General features: G+C 46.2%; 1 pseudogene; it reads right to left on the reverse strand.

Annotated features, from left to right (window-relative positions):
• Positions 1-7,785, reverse strand: part of LOC141155602 (major histocompatibility complex class I-related gene protein-like) — a 50,926-nt pseudogene extending 43,141 nt beyond the window's left edge.

A 7,785-nucleotide genomic window follows, 5' to 3' on the forward strand; every position in this document is an offset into this window, starting at 1 on the left:
GTTCTGGTGATGTATTGCTGCACTGATGGAGGTTCTGGTGATGTATTACTGTACTGATTCATTCTGGTGATGTATTACTGTACTGACTGTGATTCTGGTGATGTAGTCATGTAAATGTTGTAATCATTAATTTATAAGACTTGATACTAAAACATTATAAGATCAGTGCGTGTTGGACTAAAAATACAACTGTCTGAATGTCTGTCAGATGAACAAGAAATTGACTAAGCCCCCATACACAGCTGTCCAATTGTCCAATCGGACAGCTGTCCGATTGTTCGGCCGACAGCTATCTTGCCCCGCTCTCCCATATACAGGATTGCTTACTCTGCCGAGCATTCATGTGTTCTCTATCAGAGCAGTTGTTAGACATCTCTGGCAATAGCTTATCACTTAGAGAACAAAAGGATCTACAGTCCAATACCAGACAGATTGTTATCTCCCCTGACAATCGTCAGTCAGAGGCCTCCATACACATTGGACTGTCAGCGGAATCTGTTGATATCAGTGGGTTTGGCCAAATTTAGTCTAATGTGTATGGGGGCCTAAACTAGTATCTGAAGGGTATGACCACTTCAGGTATGGGCACACGACTTCTTTTAGGCTTCTGCTAATAAGTGGAGATTTTGAGACGGAAGATGCTTCAGGACACAATCTTTTTTTTTGCATCTTTTTGGTCATCTTTTCTGACATCTTTTAGCCATCAGTTTTTGTTTATTTATTTTTTTAAAATGGATCAGTCACTTATAGCCGCTTCATGTCTTAGGAAACCTGAAGTGGTTAAGAAAACTCAAAAGACTGGACATATGAACAGCGAGTCGTTTTAACAGTGCAGTGTTCATTGTTTTAGCATATAATTAGCACTTTTTCAGGAGGGTTACAGAGCGGATCCACCTGAAAAAAATGCGGTGTACACATACCTTTAGTCTGACTGATCTGTAGGGGGTGTGCTGACACTTGCTGACAGTGGTCAGACCAAAATGGAGTAAAGACATAAACATAAATGTCACAATCTTTAAATGATGGAGCACGTGTAAGACTATGGAATACTCAGGCTCATTTAAACACACTATTAGAATATTAAGAGGAATAAAAAGGAAACATCTCACCCATATATGGTTTTCAGAGAATTCTTGTTACATGCACGCCGCTAGGTTCAGATAGGGGCGAGACAGGTTACATGAATTCTTTGGAATCCTGGGGGAACAGTTACTCAGGGTGACCATAGACCATGTGCTGCAGCTTCTCTCAGGCACACAGGGGTATTGACCCTCAGGCACAGACATGTAGATTGTTTCACTTGCTGACCAGACACACTTGACAAGAGTCTTCATAAACAGTAGAACAGTAGCATTTAATAAGAAGCCGCACAGCCAGTGTAAGTTAAGTCTTATCAGAAACAGGCTCCAGTGACAAACAGTACAGTTTCCTTAGTAGCACAGCAGTTCAGTTTTCCCAGTAGTACAGGACAGCACAGTTCTAATACAAAGGCACATTAATGAACACAGCATTCATTACAGCACAGTGAGATGGAGGAGGGGGGAGGGTTTGCTGAGGGAGATAATCTCCTTGACACCATTTCTTACAGTCCTTATCTTTCTGCTTGACAATACTCTGCACTGCTAGTCCAGGAACTCTACCTAACCTGTGCTTATCTTCACTCCTGACTTGAATCCTTTTCCCTTGCAGGAGTGTTTCTGTCAGAAGCAGAACACACACACCACCTTTCTCTTTGGCTCCAGCCAGACAGTAAACAACTTCCCCACAATCCCCGTGGGGCTCTGCTAAAATACTCCCCTTCTCCTGTGACTGTGTTAACCCCTCTAGTTGCTGGATGGTTCTGGAGCACAATACGTCCTGTCTCATGTGTTTGTGTTACTTCTAGCAGTTGCTGAATGCTTTTAAAACAACAGCACTACTTCTGCATGTCAAACTCTGCAACAGCACTACTTCTGCATGTCACACTCTTCCCTCCTTTAAGAATGTCGTCCTCGACATTCGTCTTAATTGGTCAATCTGACCAATTCTGAGACAGTGTGAAAGTTGGATAGCTGTAATGCAGGTGCCGGAATGCAACACACAGAGACACAAGGCGAGGACAGTCAGAGATGAATATAAACAGTTTATATATAGATATAACAGGTATTCTGAACAAGGGGATCGTAACAGGGGTAATGAACGATAATTTGAAATATTAATAAAATGCGAAGTCTCTCAAGGTAGTGTGGTGCACCCAATCATAGGAGTCACCAAGTCAGTTCTTTAACTCTATATATGGCCCTAGCTGCGGACACCGGTTATTCCTGCTAGGCCGAAAGTCTTTTCTGGACAAAGTCAATTAAATCACGTTTAGCTTCTTCCGCTCCAACCGTTCCCCTACCAACCTGAGTACCTAAACCCAAATGGCCCCCGTACCGTGAGTGAACAGTAGAAGTGACGGCCCTGTTCATGTATTCAGCTCCTCTGCTTTCACTGGCGTGATTTTCCTGGTGCAGCCGTCTCCCAACTCCTCTCTTCCTGGCTGTTGGAGGCAGCCTCTCAAGCCATGGATAGGGCAGTCCAGACCTCGTCTGTCGGCGGGCGACGTCGGGTTCCGCGAACTCACTCAGCACCGCAAGAAGGTTCCGACTTTCCTCAGTAGGCACAGCACTCGGGGCACATCTGTGAGGAATCCGGAGTTCATCCACCAGTCTCCGGCTGTGGCACCTCGCAGCCCTCTGGCTTAGGCCTTCCATGGGGGGATTCTCAGCACGTAGAGAGCACATCTGCTCCTCTCTGCTGCTTGGCGCCAAAACCACCTCAGGCTTGGCCCGCTGGCCTCTTATACCCAGGAACTCCTTCCTGGAAGTCACCTGACTGGGTCCAGCGTCTAAATCTGCTCCCCCTTCAACTTCCCTTGCACATCTTGGTTCCGTTTGATTGTGCCTGACCAACAGATGGCAATCTCTCTCCATCTTTGAAGCATCCTGTAAAAATTCTCTTAAAGGCTCTCTTGCCTCTACTACATTCCTCCCTCCTTTTTGTTCGCCAGTCCTCGGGCAAGTGGATTTCTTGCGGGATTGATGTCTCTTTCCCGACAGGAGTTGGGCACACTCCTCCGTTTTCTGTTGGATCTGAGACCAGATAAACTCTTCTTGAGCATACCAGTTAGGAGGAATTCCGGCAATAGCCCACTCAGTTCTGCGGGGCTCCTCCTGCGGAGGTGACTCCGGGGTATCCGATGAATCAACCACTGGGGATTGCAAGTCACTTCCCGATTCATTCTGGGTCCCACTCAGGGTTGGCATCGACGGTTCTGATGGGCCCAACTGCATTGTGGTCCATCCTTCTTCATCCCCCAAGGTTCCCGTATGTGTCACTTCAGCCACTTCGTTTGAAGGCCCAACTCCATTACAGGCCTCTGCTTCAGAGGAGCAAGGTCGCAGCATCCCCTTCGGGCCTAACCTTGTAGGCTGGGTTGTCTGGGTGAATCTTCTTCACTACCCGATATAGTATTGCCTCCCAACGATGGTCCAGTTTACTCCCAAATCGTTTGACTTTTACCAGCACACGGTCTCCTGGCTAGAGTGATCCACCCGCGGTCGGGGGCTGATCTGCATGCTCTACTTCCTGAAACTTCTGCGCAACCAATCTTCTCACTGTATGAAGCCGGCGCTTGTGTTCTCGAATCCAGGTACTTGGGCTACTGCCCGGGCCGCAGTCTTCTGAGTCTAGCTCTAATTCAGTAATTTCCAGCCCACTCCTTCCAAACAGCAACATGTAAGGGGTGTAGCCAGTAGTTGCATGAACTCGATTATTATACACCCATACCAGCTTGGACACGAATTCGAGCCACTTCATCTTTTTGTCCCCAACATTTGCAACAGGGTTCGGTTGAAGCGCTCGCATGTGCCATTCCCGTGACGGTGGTAGGGCGTTGTTCGGGATCGGTCGATCCCATAGATACGGTATAGTTCATCCATCACTCGTCCTTGGAAGCATGCCCCCTGGTCAGAATGTATTCACTTCGGGCACTCATAAATCCGGATGAAATCCTGACAGATGGCCTTAGCTGCGGCTTCTCCTATCTGGTCTTGGGTAGGCGACACCACTGCGAACTTGGTGAAGTCATCAGTCATTACCAAACAGTGTCCGTAACCATTGTATGAAGTTCCGGTCATCAGGTAGTCAATCATTAGGACTTCCAATGGTGCAGAAGTTCGGATGGTCTTAATGGGAGCTCTTTGTTTCAGGAGCTTATTCAACTCACACTGGCGACATGTTCGGCAGACCCCTTCGACTTCTTGCCACAGTTGAGGCCAATACACCAGCCGTTGTAACCATCGAAAGGTCTTCTCCACACTGAAGTGAGCACCTCTTTTATGAGCTTCCTGGGCTTGCTGCGTTACCAGCGCTTCTGGAACTACTACTTGCCAGGTAACATCAAATTCTTGAGGTAACTGGATTCTTCGGCATAGCAAGCCATCCTTCATGAAGAGCCTCTCCCACTGGCCTAGAATTTGTAGGGTAGTTGGAAGTGAAGTGGCCCTGGCTTCCTGGTCGGGTCTTTGACCCAGGGCGGCCCATTCACTCAGCTTTGCCAGCTCTGGTTCGGATTGCTGCAGATGTATCCACTCGTCTCTTGAGCGGCACAGAATTTGAGTGGGCCTCGGCTCCTCTCTGGTCTCCTGGGCGTCGACCACGGCAGTAGCGAACTGGCTGAAATCCGGAATCTCGTCGCCTTTGAGCTCCTCATCTCTGTCCCTCTTCGGCCCTGTCTGAGTGACCTGCATGAGTGTTCAGAGCCCTGGACCGATAGGCGATTTTATACTGGTATTTGGACACCCTTGCGACCCACCGCTGATCTAACGGCGTTCTCCAAGTGGGCCAAAGGGTTGTTATCTGTCCGCACTTGCATTTCTGACCCCGACAAGTACTCAGCAAATTTCTCGGTCATGGCCCACACCAGTGCCAGTAGCTCCAGCTTGAACGAACTGCAGTTGTCCGGATTCTTCTCCGTATCTCAGAGAGACCTGCTGGCATACGCGATCACCCGCTATTTTCCTCCTTGCACTTGAGCCAGCCCTGCTCCCAGTCCATGCAAGCTTCCGTCAGTGTAAAACACAAAAGGCTGCGAAAAGACAGCGTAGGCCAGAATTGGGGCATCCGTTAGCGCCATTTTCAATGCTCGGAACGCCTCTTCTTGTCGTGGGCCCCACTGAATGGGCTGCCGCTTGGCTCCCCCAGCCATTCCTCTCAGCAATTCATTGAGCAGGACTGCAATCTTAGCGAAGTCTTTAATGAATCTGCAGTAGTATCCAGCGAGCCCCAGGAATGCCCTCAGTTCTCTTAGATTGACAGGTGTGGGCCACTTCTGCACGGCAGCTACTTTCTCCGCAGTGGGTTGCACTCCCGCACTGGACACAGTGTGCCCCAGATATTCAATATAAGAATACCTGAAGACCTGAAGGGATGCATCTTTTTATACAGTGGTGGTCTGGCTTGTGAGAACAGATATGGATGTATTCCCACAATACTACACGGACATATATCACTGATCTGCTCAATTTATCAGTACATTGCACTCCAGATACCTCCATATCTGATCCAATATTCCAAAAGAATAGAAATCTTACAAAAAAACGAAAGGAAAGCTCTTCTCAATCTTCAAAAAAATAAAAATATAATCATTAGATCGGCTGACAAGGGAGGAGGGATTGTTATACAAAATTATAGTGACTACATAGCGGAGGTTATTAGAATTTTCAACGACAGAAAATACTATAGAGAAATTCATTACAATCCATTAGAAGAAATTCAAGCGATATATGTTAAACTTATTAAGAAGGGTTATGAAGAAGAAGTCCTGAATGAAAATGAGAAAAAATTCTTGCTGGTACAAAATCCATGCATGCCTTTTTATTATCACCTTCCGAAAATTCATAAGGATCAGAGCAAACCCCCGGGGAGACCCATCAAATAAGCCATAGGCTCATTGACCAGCAACCTAGCAGAATACATTGACATTCTCCTACAGCCCAATGTTAAGAATTTGGGGAGTTATCTTCGTGACTCGAGTGACTTGATTGGGCTCACCAAAAGCATAAAATAGAAAGACACGCATGTTTTTTTATCCCTAGACGTCACATCACTATATACTAATATTGACTGGGAAATTGGTCTCTTATACATTGATTACATAATCGCTGAGGACACTCTTTTGGCCCCCACCCACAAGTCATTAATTCGGGCTGGCTTATCATTCATTCTCAGTAACAATTTTTTCACCTTCCTCCATCGCACATACCATCAAATCAAAGGGACTGCGATGGGGTCGAAGGTTGCCCCCACTCTCGCAAACATCTTTATGGGGGTGTTTGAACTCGTGTTCATTTATGGAGGTCCTTTTTGGAAGGGGATTGTTTTTTACCAAAGAAATATTGATGATTTGATTCTCATCATCAATAGTAGCATCATAGAACTTCACCAAGTTCCGTAACAGCAATCGGTGGGGCATTACCTTCAATTCTGAACTTGGCACAAATAGTATCAATTTTTTAGATCTCACGCTTTTTGTAGAACATCCGACGATTCACACAAAAACCTTTTTCAAAAAGGTAGATACCAACAGTTATATCCACTATAACAGTGGACATTACAACAAATGGCTGCGTAACATACAGTGCCGGCAAAAAAAATCTTTACAAGTTCAATGAAACCACAAAATCTTAATATTCAAGTGGATTCAAGTGTTTTATTGTGGATATTTTATTACAATTAGTATTTTGTCATGTCACCCTTACATTTTATCACCATCCGCAGTCGTTTAGGCATGGATTCAGCAAGGCTGGCTAAGTATGTGGAGTCCATGTTTACCCACAGTGTCTTCAGCACCTCCTTTAGATTGTTGATGTTGCTGGGTCGTGTTTCTTGAACCTTGTTTTTCATTAAATTCCAGGCATTTTCTATGGGGTTAAGGTCAGGGGAATTACCTGGCCACTCTAAAATGTTAATGTTATGGTCACTGAGAAACTTTCTCACGGCCTTGGCTTTGTGGACAGGGGCTCCATCATGCATAAAGTAATCACACTAATGTATGACCCAAAAAGTAAGCATGTGTTCTTCCAAAACAGTAATATAATTGCTTGCTTTCATAGTTACAATCTTGGGAAGGAAGTACAAACCTGCCCTGCCCATGCTTCCACTGAATGCACCCCACACCAACACACTGTCAGGGTGTTTAACAGTCTTAACTGCATATTTTGGGTCATACCGTGACACGGTACTCGGACGACGCACAACCTTTGAGCCTCCTCTGACCAGCCTGAAAGTGCTCTCATCACTAAACATCACTTTCTTCCACTCTTCAGATGTCCAATCTTGATATTTCTTACAAAAGGCAAGCCTTTTCTTCTTCATTGCTGCTGTGAGCAGGGGCTTCTTTGCGGCACGGCAACTTGGTAGACCCAGGTCCTTCTGCAGGCGGTGACGAATTGTCCTAGTTGCTATGCTCTGGAGGAGCATAGGGTACTTGTTTTTTATTTCAACGGCAGTTATAGAAGGATGTGACATCACTTTACGCTCCAGAAGCTTATCAGTCCTTGGTGAAGTCTTCTTAGGTGCGCCAGAGCCTGACTTCCTCTGCGGTACCATCCCAGGACGCAATGATGCCGCCAACCGCTTCAGTTGATAAATTGCTTCTCTTGACACTCCCAGATCTCTAGCTACAGCAATCACCGAATCCCCCTTCTCGAGCAGAGTCAAGGCACGGGATTTCTCTTCCATTTTAAGCTTCTTTCGACCCAT

Source organism: Phyllobates terribilis, unplaced genomic scaffold (assembly GCF_046119375.1).
Source record: "Phyllobates terribilis strain yellow unplaced genomic scaffold, ASM4611937v1 Scaffold_7__3_contigs__length_470593459, whole genome shotgun sequence".
Taxonomy (NCBI): Eukaryota; Metazoa; Chordata; class Amphibia; order Anura; family Dendrobatidae; genus Phyllobates; species Phyllobates terribilis.